We start from the raw sequence: 20,710 nt of genomic DNA on the forward strand, positions 1-20,710 counted from the left end.
CAGCACTGAATCCTTGTTAAAGTTGGCCTCCAGGTTCCTGGATGGTTCTGGGCATCATGACTCTGTTTCTGCACTGGACTGGCCCAATAGAACACAGCTCCTGGACCTCTGACCTGCTGTCCCTGTTACTGATATTGTAATCTCTCCTCTACCTGTTGCAGAGCTTGTGACTGACCCACTGGCTCGATGGTTTCTCTGTTTCAGATGCAGTCTAATCCTGGCTGGAAAGTCACTCCCCTGGGCTGAAGGACAATTCTCTGCTGCTTTTTGCATCTGATGGCAATTCTCCACCTGTGGTAGCATGGCTCCTTTAAGCGGGCGATCCCTGAGTCACGTGATCAGGCCAGAGCCTATTGAGGTGGGAAGCTGAGACAATCGGGTGTTAAGGGGCGTATCCCAGGTCGGGGAGGATCCTCAATTGGAGCCAGGGTGGAGTAGGGAATAGTTACATCATTAGTTCTGTCAGACTCTTGTTTGTAAATAATTCTTTATCATTGAGAATAAGTGGTCAAAGAACAAAGAAAAGTACAGCACAGGAACAGGCCCTTCGGCCCTCCAAGCCTGTGCCGACCATGATGCCTGCCTAAAAGAGTAGCCCTCAATTTATTACACTGGCAACGAGGAAAAGCTAGTGGGGGGAGGAGAATGAATGTTGAAACTACAGAGAAGCAAGGTGCAAGGTACACACGCACCTTAAAATTCCTTTGACCCAAAAATGGAAAACTGGGCTCAGTTTATTGAAAGGCTGTGCTACTCCTTTGTATTAAATGAAATAACAGCAGAGGAAAAACAAAAGGTTATTCTGCTCACAGCTTGTAGCCCACAGACCCACAGCTTAGTGAGGAGTTTAACATCGCCTGACACTCGACACCAGATAGTTGAATTGGTTTAAAATCATTGTGTTGAGATACAAGTTTCACCCAGCAGTCTGGGAGCTGGGGGAGACAGTCTCAGGCTTCCTGGCCAGAGTGAGAGGGTTCGCAGAGCATTGCGAATTCAGCCCAGCTTTAGGAGAAATGTTCAGGGACCATTTGGTCTGTGGGATGACCAACCTCACTATACATAACAGGTCACTAGCTGAGACCAAAGTTTCTTTAGGAAAAGCTGTGGAGTTGGCCCGGGTGACTGACTGCGCTGAGCAGGGCGTAAGCGAGTTACAAGGCGTACCCAACAAGTTGAACCGTTTGTGACAGAAAATTACTTGCGAGGAACAGCCCAAGTGTGGGTGCAGCAGAGCCTGAGAACGGAAGCACACCAATGAAGGCGGAAAATTATATTCGATGTCAGGATGAACACTCCCAAGAGGCTTGCCGATGCAGAAATTATGTATGTTTTATATATACATATGTATATATATATATATATAATATATATATGGAAGGGCAACATACAAGCATGGTGCAGAATGAAGCAGTCAGGACAGAATGTGCAAAGAAAATGCAACAGATAGATTAACTGCCTTAAAAAAACTGGATGAGGAGCCCGACAAGCGACCCTATGTTGTCGAAACGCAAGGTCCTTGTGAGAAAAAACATGTAGAGTATCTGAGGAGAGCAGGGCCTGATACAGGGGTCCGACAGGCGACCCTTACAGTAAATTTGGGTTCACTGGAATTGGTTACAGGAATCCGGGTTTATAAATGTGGAACTGGAGCAAGTGAGGAGACAGCAGGTGCAGAGGAAGATCCCAACCCCGAATTGATGAGTTTGCCTTTCGCAACCGTCCAACCTGATTCTTCATTCCCAGAAGAGCCTGTCACGGAATGGAGATGAGCTCTCAGGGTTCAGAAGTCTCTGGGCCAATTTAATTATGATGAGTTTTTCTGGGATGTTCCTTATGTGTTTTGGAATGTGTTTGCCTGTGTTAATTATGTTCTTTTTGTTTTATCAATGGCTGATTTCAGGAGTTAGGGAGGCAGGATTGTGGTAGCATGGCCCCTTTAAGGTGGGGGAGGGGGGGGTTCTCCGAGGGACACGTGATCGGGCCAGACCCTATGGAGAGCGGAGGCGGGAAGCTGAGCAAATCGGGTGTTAAGGGGCGTATCCCGGGTCGGGGAGGATCCTCAGTTGGTGTGGGGGAAAAGTTGCATCGCTAGTTCTCTCAGCCCATTGTTTGTAAATAATTCTTCATTGTTGGTAATAAACCCTTTTGTACTTTGAGCCACATTGAGTCACCCTCAGTTTATTACACCATAATTTCTTTGTGCCAAACTCCACTGGTGTCAATTAGCTGCGCCAGTATTGGACTTTCCCCATCCTCTCTCCACCCATTAGCTTCTGGACTTCACACGCCTGTCACACACACCTCCAAACTTGAATAATCCATTCCCTAATACTCCACACCCACTTACTTTTGTCAACTTTATCCAGCATAGGATCTCTGATTCTAACTCTGCACTCTGTCCTTTTACCTTCTCCTTTTATCTGTTGACGACCAGGATACGTATGTCTTAATAATTGCTTTGTAACCAAAGCCTGTCTCACTAGCGTTTTCCCTGTGTCTATTTGCATGTGAATTTTAGCTGCGGCCCCATGTTAGAATTCAGGTCGGCAAAATTAAATTAGAGGATAGTAACAAAAGGGTTGTAAAAGTATTGCAGCAATTTTTTTTTTTATACGTTTCCAATTCAATCAAATCAAGTCCAATTCAGAGTCTCAACAAGTTTGAGACATTTCCGATCCAAGCTGACAAGACAGGGCATGCAATCCTCTACCCTGTCTTGGGCCTGATCTACATGAGCCAAGCTGATTGGAGTAGGTGGAGGTTTCCTCCTCCAAGGCTTGATCTCATTTGCATCTTAGCCAAAAGGCCGAGATGCCGCTTTTAAAAATTGCTTCATATGAAAATGAAGCTTAAATGCAACCCAATGACCTCAACCAAGTGCAGCATCAGCAGACCACACTTTTTGAATAGATAGTAAAATAAGAGTTCAGTAAAAGCATTTTAGTCCCTATAAAATTAAATCATGCCCACTCCACCTTTCTCTCTCTCTGTCTGTCTCTCCCTGCTTCGGCCTTTTGGCTGAGATCAAGCTGTGTTTGGTTGAAGTCATTAGGTCACATTTTAGCTTCTTCGGAAGCAATTTTTAAAAGTGGCATCTTGACCTTTTGGCTAAGATGCAAATGAGATCAAGCCTTGGAGGAGGAGCTATACCTACTCCAATCAGCTTGGATCATGTAGATCAGGCCCAAGACAGGAGGTGAGAGCCCTGTCTTGTCAGCTTGGATCGGGAATGTCTCAACTTGTTGAGACTCTGAATTGGACTTTGATTTGATTGAGTTGGAATAAAAATACAAAACATTAGAATATTCCTTAAAATCTACTTCTTTGACCAAGCTATGGGTTATCAGCGCTAACAACAGATCGGGTATTCTTCACCTGAAACCCTTAGGACTGGTTTCATTTTTGATCATTTTGGTTTTGAGATACTGTAAGAGCATAAGAAATAGGAACAGGAGTAGGCCATTCGGCCCCTCAAGCCTGCTCCACCATTCAACAGGATCATAGCTGATTCAACATTCCTCACGTCCACTTTGCTGCCCTTTCCCCGTAACCGTTGATTCCCTTATTGATCAAATATCTATCTATCTCAGCCTTAAATACACACAAGGACTCTACCCCCACAGTTCTCTGTGACAAGGAGTTCCAAAGACTCACAACCCTCGGTGAGAAGAAATTCCTCCTCATCTCAGTCTTAAATTGGACCCCCCTTTATTCTGAGACTGCCCTCTGGCCCTAGACTCTCCCATGAGGGGAAACATCCTCTCAGCATTTACCCTGTCAAGCTCCTGAAGAATCCTATATGTCTCAATGAGATCACCTCTCATTCTTCTAAATTCCAATGAGTGAAGTTCCAACCTGTTTAATCTTTCCCCATAAGACAATCCCTCCATACTGGGGATCATCCCAGTGAACCTTCTCTGAACTGTCCCCAAAATGTCCCTGGATATTAAGTTCCCAGTTTTGATCTCCTTTTAACCATGTCAGAAATGGCTATGAGATCATATCCATTTACCTCGATTTGTGCTGTCAGTTCATCTGCCTTATTCTGAGTGCTTTGTGCATTAAATACAAAGCTTTTAGGCTCGCCTTTTTGCCATTTTTAATCATCCTAACTTTGTTTTATACTGTGGCACAATTTGCCTCTCCCCCTGATTACCCTATCTACTGTTTTTGCATTTCACCGTAGTTTTTTTTATGACTGTCCTTATTTCACTTTCCCTTGTCACCCATTAGGCTCCCATCTCCCTGCCATTCCAGTTTCAGCCCTCCCCAACCACACTAGCAAATACTCACCCAAGGACATTAATCCCAGTCCTGCCCATATACCACATATAAACTTACATTACAACCGTCTTAGCCTAGGCTGGCTATAGTCAAAAGTTATTAACTGCCTAGAAAAGTTAGATGTCTCACTGAATAGTAAATACAGGGTGCCTGGAATAAGATTCTTTTTGACACGTTCACCATGAGAATCACAAGGCAAACAGTGTAGACAAACAACCAGACTTCCCATGCTGAAGGTCACTGAGGATCAATAAAACGTGTTAAGTTTCGGGATATATGGATTAAGGATACTTGAGCTGTTTTGTCTTTCCACATGTCGCTCAGTAACAGATTTTGTTTGAGGATCGCTTTGGGCCATTTTTGAAACAGGCCAGAAATACAAGTAATTGTTGGTGAAGCAGGTAAATATTTTCAGCACTTGCTGGCTACATTTCCAAGTTATTCATTATCTGCAAGCTTTGTAAAGCCCTGTATACCCAAGTCCAGATCATTAATAATGTTTTCTTGGGCAAACTCCATAATGAGCCATAGTTAGGGGGTGTACTGTGGGGAGGCTGTCAGGAAGGTAGTTGGGGGGGGGGTCTCATGGGGACTGGGGGTAGTCAGTGCTATAGTTACCCAATAGTTAGAAGTGGTTTTAATTCTTCTAATTGTTCCTGGGTAACTATTGCTTTAAGACAGAGGGAACCATCTGAAATCTGAGATTAAATCAGAGGATGGTCCCCAGTGTAGGGTAATTGTCCTGCAGCCTTTACAAAGAACAAAGAAAATTACAGCACAGGAACAGGCCCTTCAGCCCTCCAAGCCTGCACCGACCATGCTGCCCGACTGAATAAAACCCCCTACCCTTCCGGGGACCCTATCCTTCTATTCCCATCTTATTCATGTATTTGTCAAGACGCCCCTTAAAAGCCTCTATTGTATCTGCTTCCACTATCTCCCCCGGAGCAAGTTCCAGGAACCCACCACCCTCTGTGTAAAAGACTTGCCTCGAACATCTCCTTTAAACCTTGCCCCCTCGCACCTTAAACCTATGCCCCCTATTAATTGACTCTTCCACCCTGGGAAAAAGTTCCTGACTATCCACTCTGTCCATGCCCCTCATAATCTTGTAGACTTCTAGCAAGTCGCCCCTCCAACTCCGCCATTCCAGTGAGAACAAACCATGGGGATGTTGGGGGCAGTGGGGTCCCACAGTATATATTCGGGGTATCCCCCGGATACGATGCCCCAGGCATGGGAACTTTTGGGTCTGTATAATTCACTCCAGTGAACAGAGAACTGTCTCTTAGCCATATCAACATTAACAATGCTGTGACTTTAATTTGCTAACCTTACATCCACATCTTACCTAATCACCTTATAGTGATGACTATCAAAAATTTTACAGCATCTTCTAGCAACACTGCACAAACATTTTTGCAATTAGACTTTGCAACTACTTACACAACAGTTTATAACACTTAATAAATATTAAAACATTTAATAACAAGACGTTTCAGTAATTATTTACAATAACAGCTTTTTATAACAACTTAAACAACACCTTAAAGTATTTTACACTGTTAACTCACAGCAAAATACATAGGAACAGGAAGAGAAATGTAGGATTATGGGAGAGATATATTGCTGGGAGGTGAAGTGATTTTATAGTCTCAAAGGCAAATCGATCCGGAGAGAACACAAACTTCAATCACTACAGGGGATGTTAGTCACTGTGGGCCAAGCATTCACCATAATGGTGATCTGCTGTCATACTTTATCTCCATGGGTGAAAGGTGGGAGTGGAGGGTTTGGAGTTGAAAGGGATGAGGAAGTGATTGGTAAGAAGCCTGTTAGTGGAGATCCTGGAGATCTTGCAGGTCCAAGGGATGACAAGGCCAAGAGGGCGGACATGTGTTTGTGAAGAGGGGAATCAGTCTGTGGAGTGAAGCTGGGGGAGATGGTCGGCATGGGATCAGAGAAAGGGAATTTTATATGGATATTGAGAGTCACAGAGCAGAATTTGAGGGTGTAGTTTATTTTATTTATTAATCACGAGTAGGCTTACATTAACACGGCAATGAAGTTACTGTGAAAATCCCCTAGTCGCCACACTCTGGCGCCTGTTCGGGTTACACTGTGGGAGAATGTAGTAATGAACCTAACCCGCACATCTTTCGGACTGTGGAAGGAAACCGGAGCACCCGGAGGAAACCCACGCAGACATGGGGAGAACGTACAAACTCCACACAGACAGTGACCCAAGCCAGGAATTGAACCTGGGGTCCGTGGCCGCAGTGCTAACCACTGTGCCACCATGCTGCCCCCGAGTAGGCTGGGGAAGATACTGGGGGGATAATATATAGGGAGGATCTTGGGGCAGAGGCCTGGTATAAAAGGAAATGTTTGAACTCGCAGAGAGAGCAGAGAAAGCACTCCAGGTGAGTCCAATCTGGTATTGCTAGGAGAGGGATGGGGTAAGACATGAGGATTATAGGGCAGTGTTGGTGAGACAGAGGAACTGACACTGATAACCTTTGGTTTAAAGTCAGTACAGCAACGTTCTACTTCACAATGAGGGCAGAACAGGAAGAGAAACTGACAGTGAGAGACCGCAAACACCAAGCAGAAGCCAGTTTGACACGGCTACACAATATCTCAGGCAGCTTGAGGATCTCTCCCTTCCAGGGCTCCTGTAGCCGACAATTCCACTGTCTAACATGAGTCTTCAATGAGGAGTTACCATTCCCTGTGAGGTAATGATTCTGTTATATTTGATTCTTCTCTCTCTCTCTCTCTCTCTCTGTAACAACCACTCCCCTGTGGCTGCAAACTAAACCCAAATTCAGCTGCCTTCTTAACTGAAATGCGTGTTCAAACATTTCATCATCAAAAAGGAAGTAAAAACTCCCAGTCTAAAGATTACAGTGCTATGTTAGTTTGAAGAAAACCAATGTGTGTGATTGTTGTCTCTATATGTTAGATTTGCTGTCTGAATCAGGTGATCAGCCAATGGCAGCAGAGTGGGGGTGGGACAGAGTGGGGCAGGGTGAGAATGTTGGAGATTGCCAGTCCCATGGTGTAACCTCCAGTAGAATATTCAAACTTAAACATAGCAACCAGCAGACTTGTCATCCTGCTGTGTGGGTGAGCAGGGAGACATAGAGCAGGCCGTAAAGACAATGGTAGCTAACACGCAACAAAATGTTGGCACATGCGGCGGGGGGGAAGATGGTGACCTATAGGCTGAAACCTGTGGGTAAATGTGCACTGTCACAGGACAGTATTGTAGAGTGGTACAGGGGGCTACAGGTGGCTCATACCAACTCCACTTCAGAAACTGCAGCCCTCACACTGCCTGCATTAAGAGTCTCCACAATAATTCAGTCATTACTGCATGGACAAGCCTGCCAATCAGCTGAGATAGTCTTCAGAAGTTCGAGAAACCAACCAATTGTCACACTCACATTTTATAGGTCCTATGACTTTAACTGTAACTTACACCCAATCATCCATCTCCACTTCAAGTAACCTTCCTCAAGCTGGCTGTGAATAAATTATGCAAATGAGCAGCATGGTGACACAGTTGCCTCAAAGCACCAGGGACCCAGGTTCGATTCCGGCTTAGATCACTGTCTGTGCGAAGTCTGGACGTTCTCCCCGTGTCTGCGTGGGTTTCCTCCGGGTTTAAAAATTGGCAAGTCATGTTGCAGCTTTATAGAACCTTAGTTAGGCTGCACTTGGAGTATATAGTGTTCAATTCTGGTCGCCACACTACCAGAAGGATGTGGAGGCTTTGAAGAGGGTACAGAAAAGATTTACCAGGATGTTGCCTGGTATGGATCTATGAGGAGAGGTTGGAGAAACTTGGTTTGTTCTCACTGGAGCGACGGAGGTTGAGGGGAGACCTGATAGAAGTCTACAAGATTATGAGAGGCATTGACAGAGTGGATAGTCAGATGCTTTTTCCCAGGGTGGAAGAGTCAATTACTGGGGGCATAGGTTTAAGGTGCGAGGGGCAAGGTTTAAAGGAGATGTACGAGGCAGATTTTTTACACAGTGAGTAGTGGATGCCTGGAACTCGTTGCCGGGGGAGGTACTGGAAGCGGATACGGTGGTGACTTTTAAGGGGCATTTTGACAAGTACATGAATAAGATGGGAATAGAGGGATATGGTCCCCGGAAGTGTAGGGGGTTTTAGTTAAGTCAGGCAGCATGGTCGGAGCAGGCTTGGAGGGCCGAAGGGTCTGTTCCTGTGCTGTAATTTTCTTTGTTCTTTGGGTGCTCCGGTTTCCTCCCACACTCCAAAGATGTGCAGGTTGGGTTGATTGGATGCTAAATGGCCCCTTAGTGTCAGGGGACTAGCTAGGGTAAATGCATGGGGCTATGGGGTTAGGGCCTGCATGAGATTGTGGTTGGTGCAGACTTGATGGGCTGAATGACTTCTTTCTGCACTGTAGGATTCATGATTCTATGAGCTGTGATGAATTTAGGCATTCGCCATTATGGTAATATAGGTCGTCAGGTCATCATCTCATTTGATACACTGCCACACAGCAAGCTTTGCTTTTATAGCCCAAGCTCATGCTCTGTGCAATTTAATGATTCAATGATCTGTTCCTGCAGCAACATTGTGCCTTGCATGCGGGTTGTCCCGACTAAAATGGGGAAGATGTGAATGTGTGTTCACGTATATATCACCATGACAGGACATGACATGTGGGTAGCATGGGAGTTCTCACCAGTGTGGCTACAGGTGTAGTGTCCAACAGTTACTGAAAATCTTATCATAAACTATTCAAATGATGGTCCTCTGTTATCTTTCCCACACAACCCAGGAACTTGACAACCGTGTGTTCCATTTCCCCACCCTCTTTCCATCCCTCCTACAACCATGATGAGGTCCTCCTTGCCCTCACCGTCTATCCCACAAGCGTCTGTATTAATTCTCCAGCATTTCCACACCTTCAGCATGATGCCATCAGCAAACCCATCTGGCTGTCTCCTCCCCTTTCAAAATGCCAAAAGGACGATATCCTTCACAACACCCTAATCCATTCCTCAGTCACCCCAACACCCCCCTTCCCTGTCCCACCGCACCCTTCCATGTCAGCACGGGAGGTGTAAGACCTGCCCTTTTACCTCCTCTCTTCTCACCATCTGTGGTCTCAAATACCCCATGCTGGTGAAATAGCCATTCATTTATACATTGTTTAGTCTCATATATTCACTTTTCACAATGCTCAGGGAGAGGTGGGGGTGTATTGGTAATGTCATTAACGTGGCGATGCAGAAAACCAGGCTAATGCTTTAGGGACACAGGATCTATTCCAACAGCATTGGCGAGTAACTGATAAGTTTAATAAATAGTTGTTAAAGGTGCAGTCTGGCAGGTCAGCTTGGGAACTTGGGGTAGTGTGTGCAGTTTTGGTCCCCTTATCTCAGAGAGGATGTTATTGCCATAGAGGGAGTGCAGCAAACTTGTTCCCGGGATGGTGGGACTGTCTTATGAAGAGAGATTGGGTAAACTGGGCCTGTATTCTCCAGAGTTTCGAAGAATGAGAGGTGATCTCATCAAAACCTACAAAATACTTAAAAAGGAATAGACAGGATAGATGCAAGGAAGATATTTTCCCTCGGTTGGAGAGTCGAGAACCAGGGGACACAATTTCAAAATAAGAGGGAAACCATGATGGTAGAATCTACTTCTCCTGGTTGTAGGGAAATTAGTTGACATAGAGGGTTGTGAATCTTTGGAATTCTCTACTCCAGAGGGCTGTGGAAACTCAGTCTCTGGAGTGCGTTTAAAGCAGAGATTGATAGATTTCTGTTTCACTCTGCAAAGATGCTGCCTGACCTACTGAGTATCACCAGCATTTTCTATTGTTTATGGATGATATTGTAGTCAGCCTCAACATTCTCCATCTATAAAGTTTATGGTATTCTAGTTTCTCCTGTCTGCAGTACTGTCCCACATTTATAGGTGTTGTGATAGCCACATTTTCATAGATTCATCAATGTCTACAGTATAGAAGGAGGCCATCTGGCCCATTGTGTCCATACTGGTCAACAAAGATCTGACTACACTAATCCCATTTTTCAGTGCATGGCCCGTGGCCCTGGAAGTTTCAGCAGCGCAAGTGATTATCTAAAGATTTCTTAAAAGTTACAAGAGTTCCTCTAGGGCGGCACGGTAGCACAGTGGTTAGCACCGCTGCTTCACAGCTCCAGGGTCCCGGGTTCGATTCCCGGCTCGGGTCACTGTCTGTGTGGAGTTTGCACATTCTCCTCGTGTCTGCGTGGGTTTCCTCCGGGTGCCCCGGTTTCCTCCCACAGTCCAAAGATGTGCGGGTTAGGTTGATTGGCCAGGTTAAAAAATTGCCCCTTAGAGTCCTGGGATGTGTAGGTTAAGAGGGATTAGCGGGTAAATATGTGGAGGTAGGGCCTGGGTGGGATTGTGGTCGGTGCAGACTCGATGGGCCGAATGGCCTCCTTCTGCACTGTAGGGTTTCTATGATTCTATGATTCCTGACTCAACCACCCTTTCAGGCAGAGGGTTTTCGACTCCCATCACCCTCTGGGTGAAAAGGTTTCTCATCAACTTCCCTCTTAGCCCTCTAACTCCGACCTTAAATCTATCCCCCTTGGATATAGGCCACTCTACTAATGGAAAAAGTTTCTTCCTATCCACCCGATCTATGCCCCTCATAATCTTATACAGCTCGATCAGGTCCCCTCTCCACCTGCTTCCGTCACTCAGCTGCTCCAAGGAAAACAGTCCCAGCCTATGCAACCTATCCTTATAGATCAGATCGTCCATCCCAGGCAGCATCCAGGTCAATCTCCTCTGCACCCTCTCCAGTGTAATCACATCCTTCCTATAATATGGTGACAGGAACTACACCCAGTATTCCAGCTGTGGGCTCACCAGGGTTTTATACAGTTCCAGTATGGACCTCCGTGTTCTTGTATTCTATACCTCAGCTAATAAAGGCAAGTATCCTGTAACAAAAACAGAAAATGCTGGAAAATCTCAGGAGGTCTGACAGCATCTGTGGAGAGAGGATAGAGCCAACGTTTCAGAGCTGGCTCTGTCGAAGGCTCATCCAGACTCGAAATGTTCGCTCTATTCTCTCTCCACAGATGCTGTCAGACCTCCTGAGATTTTCCAGCATTTTCTGTTTTTATTTGAGATTCCAGCATCCACAGTATTTTGCTTTTATCCAAGTATCCCATATGCCTTCTTAACTGCCTCACCTACTTGCCCTGCCACCTTCAGAAATCTGTGGATTATGCACTCCAAGGTCCCTCAAATCTTCAGTACTTTCTCGGGTCCTAATGTTCATCGTGTAATCCTTTGTCCTGTTAGCCCTCCCTAAGTGCGCTACCTCACACTTTTCCATTTGCCACTGCTCTGCCCAACTGACCAGTCCATTGATGCCCTCCTGCAGTCTATGGCTATCCACCTCACTATTTACCACCCCATCAATTTTCATGTCATCCAAGAACTTCTTGACCATACCCCCTACGTTCCAGTCCAAATCATTAATGTTCACAATCAGTTTGCAGAAAGCTCACGACTGTGGGAGATGACCGCAGGCACCGAGAGACAGAATGAACATGCACTGTAGGGATTCTATGATTCAGTCTATGATTCTACAACTCTTCTCACAGCCACAGAACACCCAAAGCACTTTCCAGCCAATTAAATACTTTGCAGTGCAGTCATTGTAACGTAGAAAAGGTGGCCGCCAATTGGACACAAGCCCCTGCAAATAGCAGCGTGATAATGAGCAGTGAATCTGTCTTAGTGACTGATGGATAAATAGCAGCCCTGTCATGGGGAGAAGGTCCCACACTTCATTAATTCCTGGTTATGGAATCTCTTACATCCACCTGAGCAGACAGCTGGGGCCTGAAAGACAGCACGCCCTCAGTGTGGCCCTGGGAGTGTCAGCCTCGTTTCAAGACTCTAGTCTTTAAAGTGAAAAAACAATCCTGTGACTCAGAGGTGAAAGTCCAACTACTTTCTTTCCTGCTTCCGTCACTCAGAGGCACCTGGGAAATCCTTTCAATTAAAGGTGTTGATTTTGTCCCTGTGATTAACCATGACCATTGGGAAGTGGCTTGTTTGGGCTGAGAAATGTTTCAATGTTCTGCACACTGCAAACTAGGCCTGGGCTAAACCTGAGCCAGCCTGTCGTCAGCTTGTCTGCCTGGGCTAAACTCCGTGCTGGGAGTGAGGGGTCTGGACAGGGCTGGGGTTGGGGAGAGGGGTGTGAGGAGGGTGGGTGGAGGGGTAGAGGGAGGGTAGGTAAAGGGGTACGGGAAGGGTGGGTGGAAGGGTGCGGGAAGGGTGGGTGGAAGGGTGCGGGAAGGGTGGGTGGAAGGGTGCGGGAAGGGTGGGCGGAGGGGCACGGGGAGGGCGGAGGGGGAGGGCGGAGGGGGAGGGCGGAGGGGGAGGGCGGAGGGGGAGGGCGGAGGGGGAGGGCGGAGGGGGAGGGCGGAGGGGGAGGGCGGAGGGGGAGGGCGGAGGGGGAGGGCGGAGGGGGAGGGCGGAGGGGGAGGGCGGAGGGGGAGGACGGAGGGGGAGGGCGGAGGGGGAGGGCGGAGGGGGAGGGCGGAGGGGGAGGGCGGAGGGGGAGGGCGGAGGGGGAGGGCGGAGGGGGAGGGCGGAGGGGGAGGGCGGAGGGGGAGGGCGGAGGGGGAGGGCGGAGGGGCACGGGGAGGGCGGAGGGGCACGGGGAGGGCGGAGGGGCACGGGGAGGGCGGAGGGGCACGGGGAGGGCGGAGGGGCACGGGGAGGGCGGAGGGGCACGGGGAGGGCGGAGGGGCACGGGGAGGGCGGAGGGGCACGGGGAGGGCGGAGGGGCACGGGGAGGGCGGAGGGGCACGGGGAGGGCGGAGGGGCACGGGGAGGGCGGAGGGGCACGGGGAGGGCGGAGGGGCACGGGGAGGGCGGAGGGGCACGGGGAGGGCGGAGGGGCACGGGGAGGGCGGAGGGGCACGGGGAGGGCGGAGGGGCACGGGGAGGGCGGAGGGGCACGGGGAGGGCGGAGGGGCACGGGGAGGGCGGAGGGGCACGGGGAGGGCGGAGGGGCACGGGGAGGGCGGAGGGGCACGGGGAGGGCGGAGGGGCACGGGGAGGGCGGAGGGGCACGGGGAGGGCGGAGGGGCACGGGGAGGGCGGAGGGGCACGGGGAGGGCGGAGGGGCACGGGGAGGGCGGAGGGGCACGGGGAGGGCGGAGGGGCACGGGGAGGGCGGAGGGGCACGGGGAGGGCGGAGGGGCACGGGGAGGGCGGAGGGGCACGGGGAGGGCGGAGGGGCACGGGGAGGGCGGAGGGGCACGGGGAGGGCGGAGGGGCACGGGGAGGGCGGAGGGGCACGGGGAGGGCGGAGGGGCACGGGGAGGGCGGAGGGGCACGGGGAGGGCGGAGGGGCACGGGGAGGGCGGAGGGGCACGGGGAGGGCGGAGGGGCACGGGGAGGGCGGAGGGGCACGGGGAGGGCGGAGGGGCACGGGGAGGGCGGAGGGGCACGGGGAGGGCGGAGGGGCACGGGGAGGGCGGAGGGGCACGGGGAGGGCGGAGGGGCACGGGGAGGGCGGAGGGGCACGGGGAGGGCGGAGGGGCACGGGGAGGGCGGAGGGGCACGGGGAGGGCGGAGGGGCACGGGGAGGGCGGAGGGGCACGGGGAGGGCGGAGGGGCACGGGGAGGGCGGAGGGGCACGGGGAGGGCGGAGGGGCACGGGGAGGGCGGAGGGGCACGGGGAGGGCGGAGGGGCACGGGGAGGGCGGAGGGGCACGGGGAGGGCGGAGGGGCACGGGGAGGGCGGAGGGGCACGGGGAGGGCGGAGGGGCACGGGGAGGGCGGAGGGGCACGGGGAGGGCGGAGGGGCACGGGGAGGGCGGAGGGGCACGGGGAGGGCGGAGGGGCACGGGGAGGGCGGAGGGGCACGGGGAGGGCGGAGGGGCACGGGGAGGGCGGAGGGGCACGGGGAGGGCGGAGGGGCACGGGGAGGGCGGAGGGGCACGGGGAGGGCGGAGGGGCACGGGGAGTGCGGAGGGGCACGGCGAGTGCGGTGGGGCACGGCGAGTGCGGAGGGGCACGGGGAGTGCGGAGGGGCACGGGGAGTGCGGAGGGGCACGGGGAGTGCGGAGGGGCACGGGGAGTGCGGAGGGGCACGGGGAGTGCGGAGGGGCACGGGGAGTGCGGAGGGGCACGGGGAGTGCGGAGGGGCACGGGGAGTGCGGAGGGGCACGGGGAGTGCGGAGGGGCACGGGGAGTGCGGAGGGGCACGGGGAGTGCGGAGGGGCACGGGGAGTGCGGAGGGGCACGGGGAGTGCGGAGGGGCACGGGGAGTGCGGAGGGGCACGGGGAGTGCGGAGGGGCACGGGGAGTGCGGAGGGGCACGGGGAGTGCGGAGGGGCACGGGGAGTGCGGAGGGGCACGGGGAGTGCGGAGGGGCACGGGGAGTGTGGAGGGGTACAGGGAGTGGAGGGTTATGGGGAAGGTGGAGGGGTACTGGGGATGGGTGGAACGGTACGGGGGGGTGGAGGGATACGGGGAGGGTGGAGGAGTAAGGGGAGTGGGTGGAAGGGTATGGGGAGGGTGAAAGCATACAGGGGGTGGAGGGATATGGGGAAGGTGGAGGGGTATTGGGGATGGGTGGAACGGTACGGGGGTTGGAGGGATACGAGGGGGGGTGGAGGAGTACGGGGGGGTGGATGGAGTGGTACAGGGAGAGTGGGAGGGGTACAGGGAGAGTGGGTGGAGAGGTACAAGGAGGGGGGAGTGGAGAGGTACAAGGAGGAGGGAGTGGAGAGGTACGGCAGGGTGGATGGGTACGGGGAGTGAAGGAGTACGAGGGTCGGTGGAGGGATACGGGAGGTGGGTGGAGGGGTATGGGGGGAGGGTGGAGTGGTACAGAGGGAGGGGTACGGGGGGGAGGATACGGGGAGGGTGGGTGGAGGGGTATGGGGGGGAGGGTGGAGTTGTACAGAGGGAGGGGTACGGGGAAGGATGGAAGGATATGGGGAGGGTGGGTGTAGGGGTACGCGGAAGGGGGGAGGGGTAGGGGGAGAGGTTCATGAAGTGGTGGGAGTGTTGGGGGAGGCTGTTGGGGAGGGGCCGAGTTGGGGTTGTGGGTGATGGGGTCCAGGGAAGGCAGGTGGAGGGGTTCAGGGAGAGTGGGTAATGGGATTGGAGATGGAAGCTTAGGGTGAGGAAGGAGCGTTCAGGAGCCTGGGAAGGAAAGATCTGGGCCAGACTGCTGGGGGGAAGGGGCTTTCCAGCTTGGCTAGAGAGAGAAGGCTGTGGAGACCCAAGGGTTTCTTATGGGGTCCACTTCCATCTTTTGGTCAACAATAAAGCCAAAACTCCTATCCAATTCCCCAAGTTTTCAGGCCTCCCTCCGCCCTGGATTCATTTGGTGTGATGGCAGCCTCCCTCAGGTTAAACATACAATCCAGTCTCAAGCCTGAACTAAAGAAGGACCCTGCAGATCTTCCGATGGGTGTTGGAGTTCCAGGCCTTTTCTAACTCACTTGTGCATCACAGGGCTTTGGGGTGTATATTAAATGACACCCAAGCAAGCAATGAGTTTTCAGCTGTAGCTGACAGCTCTCCTACTCACCACTTCCTCCCATACAAAAACCTGTTTCAGCATACAAACAAGTCAGATAATTGCAGCCAGAGCTAGTGGATCTCTCTCTGCCCCTCGGATGATGTGGATCTATGCAGCGGCCGGGGGGCGGTCATGTGGATCTATGCGGCGGGGGGGGGCGGGGGGCGCTGTAACGGGGATGCGATTGAGGGGATCTTGGTCAACTAAAAGTCTGGAGACTGGGATCAGTAGGTGTTTATTGAGCGTCAGGTGATATGGAACAGAGGCAGGAAAAGGAATCGAGGCAGAGAGTAGCCAATACCTGATTGGAAGAGAAGGCCACAGGGGCTGGAATGACTTCTGACTTGTCCAATGTTCTATCATTGGGTGCACTGCTTAGCATTAAACACAGCGACCAATTGCCACTCCCAACCCTCCACAGATTCAATTGGCTGAGTTTGCAAAGAGAAAAGAGCAGACTGAAAGTGAAGAGTGTTATTATAGTTCTATCCTGTGTTCTAACATTGCTCACATCCATCCGGCAGAAGTTACTGATAAAGATCAGGCTGACCACAGCTATTTATATTGTACAGATCTGTATCCAGCTGTAAAACAGTCAGCCCATTGGCCAAGTACCAACTGTGAACTTTGATAATTAGCATCACAAGCTAACCACCCAAGGGAGTTTATATCCATCACACACACCGAGTGCACATGTTCAGACTCTGACCTGGTTTCTACACAGCTTCTCGTGGTCTGCATTAATATTCCAACCCCTTCAATCAATTACCACCATTTCCTGCCGAACGCAATCAGTTTCTTTTTCTGGTGAGTCTTTCAAAGTCTCGAGATATCTGTATGTGGAAGGTATTTACTCATCTCCTCTTAGTCTGATCATATTCTAGAGGCAGTTCAGACTCAGTCAGCCATGTTGGTGAATTGCAGCTGGATTGTCACACAGTCTGACTGTGTCACTGAGAAAAGCAGTAACCAGACTCTACCAATACTCCCCTTAAGAGAGAGAGAGTTCAAAGACTAGTAAGAGGTGAGGAGGGGCTATTAGGGATGATATATGCACAAAGACCCAGGGAAAGGCTAGAATACTCGTACTGTGTATTGGTGTTTATTAAGAAGGATGCTGAAAAAATGTCAGGAAAAGCAGAGATGATCGAGGTAATGGATGAGGTGAAAACTGATGGACAGAATGTACAGAAAAGGCTGACAAGTCACCTGGTCTGGATGGTTTGTGTCCCAGGATGTTAAGGAAAATGGGGGTGGGGATAGCAGAAAATCGTGTCATAATCTTTCAATCTTCTCAAGATACGGATGCCAGAGGATTGGAGAGTGGCAAATATGACACACTCTTTCTTGAATAAGGGTGTGGATATCCTTAATAATGACTTTTTGGCCAGTTCAACATTAGTGGCGGGTGAGATTTTGGACACAGTAATCAGGGGAAAATTACAACTACTTGGAGAGGTTTGTAATAATTATGGAGAGTCAACACGGAATTTGTTTAATAATCAAATTGGATTTTTGATGCAACCGAGAAGGTTGAAGAAGGGAATGTGGTGGATGTTATCTATATGGATTTTAATGTTGATGAGGGGAATGCAGTGGATGCTGTCTATATGGATTTTAATGTTGGTGAAAGGAATGTGGTGGATGCTGTCTATATGGATTTTAATGTTGATGAGAGGAATGTGGTGGATGCTGTCTATATGGATTTTAAGGAAGCATTTGACAAAGTACCACATGAAAGGCTCATTAAGATAACGAGGCTCATGGAGGATGAGCATCAGTTTGAATTAAACAAAAGACTTGAGGACAAAAAAAAGTGAGTTGTGGTAAATCGCTATTTTTCAGACAGGAGGAGGGTAGGCAGTGGTATTCCTCAAGGCTCAGTGCAAGGACCATTCTTTTTTTGATATAAATAAATGACTCAGATACTGGAATACAGAGTAAAATTTCAATTTGCCAATGATACCAAACTTGGAGGAGTGGCAGAAGGTGAGGATGCCACAAGTTATAGATAGGCGAGCAAAATCACAAACAAGAGGCAGATAGAAATTAATAGAGAGAATGGGAGCTGATGCATTTAGGCAGAAAGATAGAGAGAGACAATCTATACTTAGAATTGCAGTGTGCAGGAACAATGGCTCATGGAAATTCATGTACATTGATTCATGAAGGTGGCAGGACCTATTGAGAGAGTGGGCACAGGAGATCTTAGAGCTTCAGAATCAGAGACCGTGGAGGCGATTTTACGACCTCATCATACTTGTTTTTTGGCTTTCGGGTGATTTAAGTCCCCACCAGGTGAGTAACGGTTTCTGTTGTTTTTTTTTTCGAAGTGCATAAGATCGCAGATTCGAATTCACCCAAAAAACGGATCAGAAACTCCTGTTTTCACGCTCGTTCTGGACTTAGAATTTTTTTCCTAAGTTCATCCTCATTGAGTATAGAAGCAGGGAATTGAGGCTCAAGTAGTAAACAAGAGTGGGAGGCAGCAGAAACAAAGGCCAGCATCGAGTAGTGAATATACAGAATAATGTTCCAAAGACGCTCTATCTATCTGAATGCAGGCAATATTCACAACAAGTTTAAATAAATTGATAGCACCAACTGAAGTATGTGGGTATGATCGAGTTACCATCACGGACACACGGCTGCAGAGTGACCAAGGCTGGGAACTGAATATTCAGTGGTGGTATTAGAAGCATCGAACCATGGAATCTCTATGATGCAGAAAGAGGCTATTCAGCTCATCAGGTCTGCACCTACTCTCCCAAAGAGCATCACTTCCAGTCCCACCCGTCCTACCCTAACCCCGTAACCTCCCGTATGTAGGGAACAGCATCAGGAAATTATTGTGCATAGATAATATAATGATCATGAGAGACTTCAATCTAAGCTGGGTAAATCTAAGGAGTACTAATACCGTGGAAGACTAATTCATGGAATGTGTAAGAGATGGTTGTTTTTAGGGCAATGTGTTGAGCAACAGTAAGAAGTTTAACAACACCAGGTTAAAGTCCAACAGGTTTATTTGGTAGCAAAAGCCACACAAGCTTTCGGAGCTCTAAGCCCCTTCTTCAGGTGAGTGGGAATTCTGTTCACAAACAGAGCATATAAAGACACAAACTCAATTTACATGAATAATGGTTGGAATGCGAATACTTACAACTAATCAAGTCTTTAAGAAACAAAACAATGTGAGTGGAGACTTGATAAGTTGTAAGTATTCGCATTCCAACCATTATTCATGTAAATTGAGTTTGTGTCTTTATAAGCTCTGTTTGTGAACAGAATTCCCACTCACCTGAAGAAGGGGCTTAGAGCTCCGAAAGCTTGTGTGGCTTTTGCTACCAAATAAACCTGTTGGACTTTAACCTGGTGTTGTTAAACTTCTTACTGTGTTTACCCCAGTCCAACGCCAGCATCTCCACATCTTGAGCAACAGACCCAGGGCACAGGTTATATTACATCTAGTATTGTGCAATAAGAGAGGGTTAATTAATAATCTTGTTGTAAAAGAGTCTTTGGGGAAGAATGACCATAATGTGGCGGAATTTTACAATGTTTGAAAGTGAAGCACTTCAATCTGAAATAGAAGCAAAATACTGCTGATGCTGGAATCTGAAACAGAAACAGAAAATGCTGGAAAATCTCAACAGCATCAGTGGAGAGAGAATAGAGCCAACGTTTTGAGCCTGGATGGCTGACCCTTCATCAAAACTCTTCCATCTGAAACTTGGGTCTAAACAAAGGAAGCTATGAAGATATAAGGGACAAGTTGGCTATAGTGAATTGAGAGAACGTATGAATGTAGACAGGTAATGGCTAGCTTTTAAAAAACCAATACATGGTTTACAACAAATATACATTCCTTTAAAGACACCAAAACCCAACCGGAAAGTGAATCAATTGTGGCTAAAAGGAAGTTGTGGATTATATTCGATCAAAGGAAGACTTGTCACAAAAAAATAAAAAGTCTAAGGATTGGAAGCAAAGGAGGACCAAGAAACTGATGGAGAAAGAGAAAATAGAACATGAATGTAAAATTAACAAGGAACACAAAAACAGACTGTGAAAGCTTCTACAGCGCTGTGAAAAAGAAAAGATTAGCAAAGACAAATGTGGGTACAATTTATAATGGGATGGCACAGTGGTTGGCCAGGGACCCGGGTTCAATTCCAGCCTTGGGTCACTGCCTGTGTGGAGTTTGCACATTCTCCAGGTATCTACGCTGGTTTCCTTTGGGTGCTCTGGTTTCCTCCCACACTCCAAAGATGTGCAGATTAGAAGGATTGGCCATTCTAAATTTCCCCTTTAGTGTCAGAGGGATTAGTGAGGTAAATATGTGGGTATACAGGGATAGGGCCTGGGTGGGATTGTTGTTGGTGCAGGCTCGATGGGCTGAATGGCCTCCTTCTGCATTGTAGAGATTCTATGAATTGGCAGGGAAGCTAAATAAGGATCTTCAGAAAGGAAAATACAGGAACCACTTAGAAATAACACTGATCCAGGAGACAAGCAAGAATGAGGATCTGAAATTAGCATCAGTTTATTCAAAAAAATGCCCGAGAGAAATTAGGAAGGCTGAAAGTTGATAAATCCTTAAGGCCTGATGATTTTTAAAATATTCATTCATGGGACATGGGCGTTGCTGGCTGGCCAGTATTTATTGCCCATCCCTAGTTGCCTGAGGGCAGTTGAGAGTCAACCACATTGCTGTGGCTCTGGAGTCACATGCAGGCCAGACCAGGTTAGGACGGCAGATTGCCTTCCCTAAAGGAAATTGGTGAACGAGATGGGTTTTTCTGACAATCAAC

The 20,710-nt window shown here is 49.5% G+C and overlaps 1 protein-coding gene across 1 annotated transcript in view; it reads left to right on the forward strand.

The window, feature by feature from the left end:
• The first annotated feature begins 6,884 nt into the window (after window positions 1-6,884).
• The window catches only part of dennd2da (DENN/MADD domain containing 2Da), a 155,584-nt gene continuing 141,758 nt past the window's right edge, over window positions 6,885-20,710 (forward strand). The window contains exon 1 of the mRNA XM_078242352.1: window positions 6,885-7,025. The gene's annotated coding sequence lies outside the window, so the exon portion shown is untranslated. The remainder of the gene's footprint in view (window positions 7,026-20,710) is intronic.

This window comes from Mustelus asterias, chromosome 25, assembly GCF_964213995.1.
Source record: "Mustelus asterias chromosome 25, sMusAst1.hap1.1, whole genome shotgun sequence".
Lineage (NCBI taxonomy): Eukaryota > Metazoa > Chordata > Chondrichthyes > Carcharhiniformes > Triakidae > Mustelus > Mustelus asterias.